We start from the raw sequence: 10,311 nt of genomic DNA on the forward strand, positions 1-10,311 counted from the left end.
CCGCAATAAGGTTGATTTGGAAACGAGCCTTCTTCGTTCGTTTGCTCGGGTCGCATTTGTGAGGTTAGAAATGTTTTCACAATTAATGAGCGGTCATTAGTTGCTTTTCTGGTATCAGGTTCGAACTGATAAAGCTGAAAATTAGTTTTAATGTTCGAAATACTATCAAACAGTTCTGGTTAGTACTACCAAAATCTTAAATTCTGTAATAAAAAGGCAGTTCTTCAGAGAACTAAACGAAAGAAAACCTCCATTACTAACTGCAATAGCTTTCAGACTCTTTTTGGCTGATATTGTACTGATTTCAGTACCTCGTCATTTTTACTATTCCGGGTTCATTCGAAAAGAAGGTAAGTGAGCAAGCGGATCAGTTAGGTTATCAGGAACGAAATACTTTCAATTCGAGCAGGTTTTTCGGTGATTTGAGTCTTGAGGAAATGACACTAATTTTCTACGGTTCAAAATCCTTTTATTTTACGTTCTAACTTTCATTTAACATCTCACAAACGAGAAAAATGATACGAGATGATAAATTTAATCGTTCGATTTTTTGCATCACAATTGACGTTACGAAGCAATTAAGAGACTTTCGTCATCTATCTGTTGAAAAATTACTTGAGAAATAGGAATATTTGTGAACGCAAAGATGATGAATAATGCATAAACTATATTTTTTAGAAGTGAAATAAAAAGTCTTCTGCATATTTTTATACAACTTGAAGCTTAACTACATAATTATAGATATTTTCAAACAATAAAACTTCAGTTGTACAATTCCCGATTTATGAGCGATTTTGTATAATAGGAATTCTAATTCTGAAAACAGAGATTCAAAACTTAGAGTAACTCCGTCAAAGAGCCCTCATTTCAACTCTTGAAAACCTTATTATTTAGAGTGCAAAATGTCTCACACCTCGGGTCTTATTGCAACACCGTGAAAGATCAAGACTAATTTGTTAGCTTAGTATTTTATTTTTAATAGATCAATAATTTCCCTAATATACTTGCAATGATACATCTTCCAAGAAAACAAATTGTATCATTTCTAACTGTATTACTATCAGTTATTTTATTTTGAAGTGTTTCTCATTGTTGAAAAATACTGTCCAATTAAAACAGGCTCGCAGATTGAGAAATATGTTTAAAAACCATCAACACTAGGCGAAGCTTAAAAAACTAACATTAAACTTTAAAAAAATTAAAATTTATCTGAAGGCAAATCCGGTCATTAAATTAAGACGCACAAGCAAAACCTAAATCGAAGACTGTCACGTAGCCAAACGGGATTAAAAAAGAGTGATGGGCTCACGTCAATCGCTTTCACGGGTTGCGTTGTAATAGCGATATGATTGCGTGAAAATATCAAAGAGAAAGAATAGGAGTGAACAACGTAAATAAATGTTGAAGTGTTTCCTGTTCTTATTAGCGATACCGCTTACCGGGCAACGCACAAGGTGTTTAGATAAACCATTGCGTAGTTCGGTCAGTGGTCAATTCGAGAACAGCATTCGAATTATTGTTTATTGCATGACAATAACAGTAGGATGCCAACGGAAGTCGACTTTTCGGTAGAACTCAAAAGTTTCCATTCCCACAGACAGACGGAAATTTGATGCAACCTTTTGTTGCAAATAGTGTATTTTGCCGACATTCCTTCGCCGAAATACAATGCTGATACTAGCACTAGCCACTTTGTTTCCTAATGGAAGAAATAATTCCTTCTTTCCGGTTTCTCAGTAGGTTAGGATTAAGTAGAATTTGTTTAGAAAAGGAATCTAGCAACAAGTTTGATTCCGAGCGGTCGTTATTTTTTACGCACATACGGAAAATATGTACCTATTATAAGTTCCTGACGAAGATTTAAAAGATTTACTTAGCTTTTGTAATCGGACTCTGGGAAATCGTACCTCGAAGTGTTGATCACTATTTTAGCCGATGAAAAAAGCACGGGTAATATATATTCTTATTCTTCAATATATATATATATTTTTTTGAGACCAAATACCTTAGATCTAATGTTATCCCCAAAATTTTGTATTGAAAACTATGTGAGAGTCCTTCGCATGAAGACTTTTTTCGATAAGACGGATCTTTTGAGGTCTACCGCTAAATGTAATTCGGGATTCAATTTTTCTCCATATATTCCTTTGGCCCAATAACAAACAGTTACACAGACTCCTAACATTCGAAAATTGAAAAAAATCAAAGTTTGAAACCGAAAGACGGGAAAAAATTGTACACAGTTATTTGGAAAATCCAATGTGATCTGTATCTAGGCTATCTAAACAGATGAAATTGTCAAGAAATATCGTATAACGCGTTACCAAACGGTATGAGTAAACATTGATGGCGATTCGGAAGCCTAAAGATTTTAAAGACCATCAAAAGGAATCCCAACCGGTCGGACCATGTTTTGGCCAGAAAATTCGGTACTGTCCATAGTACCGTTCGACTCCGGGAAGGAATCAAGTCGTATCGAGCTAGTAAACAGCCAACCGGACCATAAAACAACATAGTGTGGTCAAAATCCGTGCTCGGAAGATTCACGACCTGGCCAAGTTTGATGTTAAGGAGTGGGTTCGAATCTTAGTAGAATTAGGGCATTTGGCTGAATTTTATAGTACCCCTGCTGACTTTCATCCTAACAAAAAAGTCCCTCTTATGATAAAACTGTTCTGAGTAACGTAGAATAGTTCTCTTCAGGGAATTGTAGTTATGGAGCGGTCTTGGTGAAATTGGCACGGGGAACGAGGTTTCGATAAGACTCCTTCCTATTGACATAATAAGTCACTCTTAAAATTAACCTGCCAGAGAGGAACGTTAGGTGTAGCCTCAGTTCAGGGAATCGAATTTGGCGATATTGGTAAGATAGAAAGAAGTTCGGTATAGTAGTTCAAACCAAAGGGTAAACTCTCACACACAAGCACGGATATAAATGAAAAGCGTATCATTCACTTCAATAGTTATACTGCCGACAATATGAAGTGCGGAGTACAGAAAACACCTGATAATAGATCAAATGTCTCTGGTCGAAGAGGAAAAAAAAGTTCGACGGGTTTCTCCTGATGGACGATGAAACCTATGTCGAAGCTAACTTTGGGCAAATCCCAGGTCAAAAGTTTGTTTTATGCCGACAAATTTGCACAAAAATTTATGATTTGGCAGGGCATTTACAGCTGTAGCAGAGAAAGTTTTCGTTACAAACAAGACAACTACGTCGGAACTGTACCAAAAAGAGTGTCTTCAAAAACGCATTGTGCCGTTCATTCGATCCCACAGCCATTCCGTGAAGTTTTGGTCAGATTTGGCGAGCTGTCATTCAAGAATGGTACGCAGAGGAAGACCTTAACCCACTCAATTGCCCCCAGTTCCGTTCCTATTGAGAAATACCGGGCAATCGCGTAGCGCTAGCCCTGCAATTGTCCTGTACACAATATAGTCGGCTGCGAAGTCTGTGTATAAATAAACAGAAAGTCAAGTTCCGAATCGGAATGTGGCACCAAGGCTTTGCTTTGCTTTGTGTAAGAAAAGACCTCGAATTCAATAATAAATAACTGAAATACACTATCTATTTGAAGCAAGCTTTAATAATAAACCGAATGATTATACACATTTTTACACAATTACACAAACATTTTTACACAATTACACAAACAAAATGTCAAGTTTTCATAGCGGAACATAGTTTCAAGGCTTTGCTTCATTCGGGATAGCACAAACATTTTGCTGCGAAGGTCGTACACAACTGTGCGGGTCAGCAAGTAGACGTGAAATGAAAATATTCGCAATTGTAGCTTGCTTCATTTAGAATCCGGAAATACTGTCAATTGTAGAGCAGCACCCCAGCAGTGGTCGGCTTGGAAATGTTTTGACCTTTTGACAGTTTTCAAACAAAACTTTTCGCTATTCAGTGCTGAAGGTTTCATTTCGATACGTGAAGGTTGAACAAAGTAATTCAGCAAAACTTGACGAAAGAAAAAAAACATAATTCTGCAATCACCTCGGGAACCCAACATGATCCATTCTGAAACTCGCAAAAACACTTGATGTGCTCAAACGTTTCCAAGAACGGATAACTGTGACCCGGAAGGATTAGAGTAAGCGTCATATTAGAACATAATATGATCGGCAACTGCACTGGAAGGTATTGATGGCATTTAAAGTATACCCTGGACTCTCGGATGGAAATAGGCTACCGTTCTTTCCATGCCTATGAGCATACTTGTCATTCTCCTCAGTATGTAAAAAAGTGCTCCAAAGTGTCTCAACTAACTCACAAAGAGACGAACACACTTCCAGCTCACCCCACATCTGATACAAACAAGAGGGGTGAATCACTCTACAGAGAAAATGCAGAAGTACACCTCATTGTCCACTGGCGAGTAATCCGGAAAGTGAAAAAAAACCTACCGGGCAAAAGTGTAGTCCTCGTGTTCCTACACCGCGAAAACGAATTCGACCAGAGTAAACACGACCGGCACGAGCAACGCAGTCTATTTATTTCTCTCAATCTCTTTTCCTCTTCTGCCATGCACAAGAAGCAAACTGTGAAACGCACCGCAGATAGCTCTGCTGTGTAATTATTGTGCGTGATGTCCATACATGTGAGAAAGTACACCATAGTTCATTGTCTCGCAAGAGAGAGATTTCAGATTTCACCGCGGTGCTCTCAGGAAGTTCAGCAGATAAAAATCGTCTGTCGTTCTCTTCTAGCATGTGCATTGATTTGCTCTTTAGTGTGAGAGCAGTTGTTTTCGCAGTGCAAGATGTTCTCCTGCACTCTAGAGACTTTCTGAGGTGAAAAGACAAGTATGCCTATGAGCAAGCCAACAGGACGCTTGCGCAAAATCTAGTGGCTATAACTCGCGGTTGAAAATTGTACGAGAACGTACAAAGAATGCTTGGGTGCGGAAGATGGATTTCGGACAATACAGCTCGGGGTAATGTCCATTTATTGGATGCTTTTGCCGTTCTAACTACGGCCTGCGGTATTAGAAAACTACCATCAAACGACGCGATGCGGTGATAATTTCAATTGAGACGCTGGAGGAAAGGAAAGAGTCTCTCTCTCCGTCACTCTCCGATTGAAATAGTCATTAATTTCATTTGAAATGATCCAAAAGAAGAAAGAGGGGAAGAGAAAAAGAAATGATTCGATGACAGTAGCCGAAAGGAATCAAGTGAAAATGAAACTGTTCGAATCGATATGACAGCGCAAGTGTATAGTTTCATTGTTTTGTTGCGAAAATGTAGAGCCCTGATAGTGACACTGTGACCCGTCAATTTCAATTGAAAAACATTTGTTTCATTGTCGAGCACTTTGTAAGTCAAATGAAAACTACTCGGGCTCTGTTGCTTCGATCTTTACACTGCCTATAATCGCATATCAGTCCCATATGGATTTTCATCGTTTTTGAGTTAAATATCAGATTCTATCTATTTCTTGTTTTACTATCGATTAGGAAAACAAAATGTATGTTTTATTCGAAAAAGCCGGAAAAAATGGCAGGTCAAATTGTCCCATCTAAAAAATATATAAGTCCCACCAAATGTTTACCCTGAGTATGGCCGATATTTTTTTCCCCAATCCACATAACAAATATATTAAAATATACAAATATATTAAAAAAATCTTCAGACAATTAAAGAATGCAAGGTGATTTCAAATAAACTCCACACAAAAGTAAATTTTAAGTAGAAACTGGAACTGCAACTTTTTCTGAAAAAGTTTATTGTTTTCGTCAATCAGAGGGATAATAACCTTCAGTAATGCTTCTTCCTATGAGGTGTTAATTTCCTTTGGCTCACTTCAAAAGATCATTCAAGTGGAAATTGTTATAACTCAGAAGAAATCGTTTTTCGTTGCTTAGCTAAAAACATCCTGAACCTCTTTTTATCGCCGTCGTCTTCCGTCAAGACCCTGTTGTAATGGAGTTGGAGACTTCCCTTTCTCAATACTATTTTTCCAATATGCCAAATGCACGGGCTAATGCAGAATAATTTTACTCAGAACGTATTGCGAAACACTGAAGACGTAAGAAAGGAAATTATCCGGCAGCAAATCCAAACCTACATCCTGATATTTTGCTTTTTCAACGACGACCTTAAAGTCAGGGTAAGTAATGGGTCATTCTCCTTGCAACATAGAAGCAGTCTGTGCTGTGGTCATAAATGTGTGCCCATACACTTGAGAAAAATATAACCACTTCTACACAGAGCGGTTGAGAGTGAGACTGGTATGCGATTTTTTTGCTACTCGATGGCCTAAATAATCGCATATCAGTCTGTTTCTTAATTTTTGTTCTAATTTTCACGAAAAAGGCAAATCTTTAATGAAGAAGTTATGATTAAGGTCTATTTCATTACATAATGTCGAAAAAATAGAAATAACCAGAAAAAAAATATATAAAAAACCTTAATAGTTGCTGTAATTGTACATAGTTTTACCATAATTTAATTATGTTTTTCATTGTAACTACGTCAATTTAACATTAAATATCATTGTCCAGCTGGTCTCGAGGTACGATGCTGGCCTAACAAGCCAGTCGTCGTTGGTTCGAGTCTCGGCTCGGGAGAGACTGTTAGTGTCAGTAGAATCATAGCGCTAGCCCCACAATTGTCCTGTACACCTAACAGTTGGCTGCGAAGTCTGTGTATAGTAAACAGAAGGTCGAGTTCCGATACGGAATGTAGCACCAAGGCTTTGCTTTTTATCGTTGTCCAGAACAATAAAAAACTTTTTTTTTCTATTCTCACCATGAAAAAGGGGGGTTGTTATGTATTTTAACAGCATTTTTCCAGGTACTTTTCCCATACATTTAGAAGTCACTGATAATGTTTTTCATGGTAAAATTATTGTCGATGGTAGATTCAACAACGAAAAACATTGTTGAAATATGGTAATAACAAAAAACGTTCGCAAGCGTACAGTAAAAATACATTGTTTTTTTATGGTTACAATAAAAAATATTGTCCATTTACTATTCTCACCACATAATACATTGTAAATTTTTTTTTCGGGAACTCACCCCAAACATGGGAAATACCCAAAACAAGAAAAATATTTTCAAGCGCTGTTTTCTCAACTCGATGATTTTCCAGATGGGACTGATATGTGATTATGGGCAGTACAACTGAAGGGCTTAAAAAGGGAAAGAAAGAAATGGCGATTCTCAATAGACCATTAACAAGCTGCCACCGTAAAACATTCACAAGTTATGAACGAGAAGCAAAGCAATTCGGACTGGAATAATCGACCAAGACCCACGAGTCGAAAACGGACTAACGATTGGAAACTCGGGACGTGGAACGGGCAATCTCTCAATTTCCAAGGGAGCACACGAGTGCTCTCCAAACTATTGAAAACCCGCAGGTTCGACGTCAGGAGGTGTGCTGAAAGGGCTCAATGATACGTACGCTCCGGGATGGTCATGAAATCTACCATAGCCGCGGCAATACACATGACCTTGAGACAGCTTTTATAGTGATGGGTGAGATGCGGAAACAGGTGATTGGGTGGTGGCCAATCAGATCTCGAATGTGCAGGTTGAGAATCCAGGGTTGGTTCTTCAACATCAGCATCATAAACATGCACCTCGGAAGTACCGAAGACGACAAGAATAAATTCTACGCGCAGTTGGAGCGTGAGTACGACCACTACCCAAAACATAATATCAAGATCAATATCACGGATCCAACGCTCAGGTCGGCCAGGAAAAGGAATACAAACCGGTGATTGGAAGGTTCAGCGTACACTACCTACAACTAGAGGTCACCAAATTAGACCGAAACACAGCTCTTCTCAGACATCATCCACGTCAGATCCTATAGGACCTGGCGATGGTGAACGAAACGAGTGGTTCGAAGAGATCACCGTGTTGAACGCCGCCTACAAAGTGCTTTCCCAAATCATTTTCCACTGACTCTCATCGCTAGCCAACAGATTTGTGGGAAGCTATCAGACCGGCTTCATGAAAGAACGGTCTACGATGGACCAAATCTTTACCATACGGCAGATCCTCCAGAAAGGCCGTGAATACAGAATCCCCACGCACCCCTATTCATCGACTTCAAAGCCGCGCATGACACTATTGAGCGAAAAGAGTTCTGGAAGGTCATAGGCGAAAACGGCTTTCTTGGGAAGCTGATTGGGCTATGTGCGGATTTCAGGCTGATTGTAGGGTCCATTTGAAACCCGCTGGGGGTTTCAACAGGGTGATGATCTATCCTGCTTGCTACTCAACAGTGCGCTACAGGGTAGAATGAATCGAGTGGACATCAACACGCTGGGTATGATATTCAACGAACTCAGTTATTTCGTTTGCTGTGCTGATGACATGGACATTGCCGGCAGAACAACTGCGTCGGTAGCAGAACAGTACACCAGACGGCAAGCAGCGATTCTGGGTTGCAGATAAATACGTCTAAAACGAAGTATACAACGCCTAGGCAGTAGCATTACGATCGACGGCGATGAGTTCGAGGTAGTCGACGGATTTATCTATCATGGCTCACTGGTAACTGAAGACAATGATACCAGCCGTGTGACCCGGCGGCGTATTGTCAGCAGAAGTCCGACTAACCCCCCGTACGAAGTGTAACCTGTACAAAACGCTTATAAAACCGATTGTTCTCTACGGGTATGAAACGAGGATAATGCTCGAGGAGGACCTGAGAGTTCTCGGAGTTTTCGAACGACGACTACTAAGGACGATCTTAGGCGGCGTGCAGGAGAACACAATATAGAGGCGGTGGGTAAACCATGAGCTCGCGCAACTCTACGACGAACTCAGTATTCAAAGAGTGGCTAATGCTGGACGGATACGCTGGACAGGGCATGTTGCAAGAATGCCGGACAACTCCTAACTATTCAAACTGGTGAAACTGAACGAAAAATGGCGAGGTTAATAAAAATGGTCGAATCTCATTGTTCATAGTGCTTAGAGACTCATCGAAGGGTGATAAACTAGAAAACCGTGGACATTCTACGTTAATTTACGTCAAACTTGTTGGAATGTTGAAAAGAAAACTTTAAAGAAAGCGAAATTTTTTGGAAACAATTCTGTTCTAATCAAATACAATGATTTTTTTTATAACTGTAACTGAACTAGTATCAAGAGAAACAATGGCCCACTTTGATAAATTTTCACAGCTTATCTTAGCAGGCCGATAAATTCGTCATTTTTGATGAGTGCAAGTTTGTTGTTGTTTATTCTTGTGGTTTGAGCAACGATAGAGGATTAAAAGTTTGAATGTCAAATAAATAGACAAAAGTTCTAGTGTTCTTTAACATCAAGGATACAAACAACCAGAACAATGCAGGTTAGTGAAAAATAGGTTTCCAAACTGTCACTCCAAGGAGATGCAATTCGAAGGGTGAACCTTCCCTAACCTCGCAGAACATGATATCTAAAGATGAAGAACTGTTTTTCATTCATTCACAACTGAAAACTCATAATAGTCTGTCGTGTGGACATTTTCTATTCGTGCAATCAAATTTCATCAAATCACACAATCCAACATTAATGAAAGCCTGCTGCTAGCCAGCTACTGATGCAATTTATGCAAATCAAAACTAATCTTCTGATGCCATCGGTTTGCGCTACGAACCAGACTTCATTTCTGCTTTGCCATGTTGTGTGCATTTACGGCAAAAGGCACAGTAAAATCATTCGAGCAGCGGTGACATCACGGAAAATGTTCCACTTCCGGTTTGCTATACACTGACGACGTTGTCGTCGCTCGTTAGCCGCTGGGCTTTTTCAATTACTAAAATTGGTTACCTATTTTCCGCTTTCCGCGGAATAAGTTTTCCGCCAATTATAAAAAAGCAGAACTAGTTTGAAAGTAATTTGTGCAACCGTATCATGGCTTCCTACCCGTGGCATGTACGGATGTTGTACACGCCACAAAGTGCTCAGCAAAAAAAAAATGGTCCAACATTCGCCGATGAAGGAAAAATCTCACCGATTTTATATTCATTTTGTCAAGTGTCCCAACATCACGAAAACCTATTAGCAATTGTTATGTCATGTTGGCTGCGCCTGTCGCTAGAGTATCATTTAATTCGGATTAACATTCCCCGTGCACAAAGCTGTGCTGTGCGACGACACTTCGGAATCGATTTTCAGCGCACGTCACACAATTCGCGAGCAAAAAAAGAAAGCTTTCACTTTCGTTTGGGTGAAGGTCTTTCCTTATTTTTTCTTCTTCCTCTGTTTTTCCCCTCATTCCTGGCCAGTCGACCATTCCTCTCGCCGATTATGCGGCCAGCTCTCGTCGGATCGGTTCGATTATGTATGAACGAGGTAA

The sequence above is a fragment of the Wyeomyia smithii genome, chromosome 1 (assembly GCF_029784165.1).
Source record: "Wyeomyia smithii strain HCP4-BCI-WySm-NY-G18 chromosome 1, ASM2978416v1, whole genome shotgun sequence".
NCBI lineage: Eukaryota > Metazoa > Arthropoda > Insecta > Diptera > Culicidae > Wyeomyia > Wyeomyia smithii.